This window comes from Aptenodytes forsteri, unplaced genomic scaffold, assembly GCF_000699145.1.
Source record: "Aptenodytes forsteri isolate BGI_AS27 unplaced genomic scaffold, ASM69914v1 Scaffold687, whole genome shotgun sequence".
In the NCBI taxonomy this organism is placed as follows: domain Eukaryota; kingdom Metazoa; phylum Chordata; class Aves; order Sphenisciformes; family Spheniscidae; genus Aptenodytes; species Aptenodytes forsteri.
In genome coordinates this window covers 42,283-42,533 of record NW_008794708.1, presented here as the reverse complement: position 1 = coordinate 42,533, position 251 = coordinate 42,283, and the positions used below count along the sequence as shown (strand labels likewise).

At 65.7% G+C, this 251-nt stretch overlaps 1 protein-coding gene across 2 annotated transcripts in view; it reads left to right on the top strand.

The window, feature by feature from the left end:
* LOC103894317 (bromodomain-containing protein 4) overlaps positions 1-251 on the top strand; it is a 39,952-nt gene that overhangs the window by 37,838 nt on the left and 1,863 nt on the right. The window lies entirely within an intron of this gene.

Below are 251 nucleotides of genomic sequence, written 5' to 3'. Positions count from 1 at the left end.
CGCGAGGCCGCCAATTCCCGTGTCCCCTCTGACCGTCGGTATTTTCATCCCAATTAATCTCTTCGCGAAGAGCTGCGAGGGGGTCGTTCCGATCTGACGCCAGCGGGTTTTATGCGACCCCTTAACGATCTTTCTGACGAGCGGCAGAGCTCCCTTCCGGGGGCGGGCGGGGGCGAGGATTCCTCCCCCTCGGCATCCGGCGGGACGCCCGGTGTGCCGGACGGGTGTCGGGTGCAGGGGCTTTGCTCCGG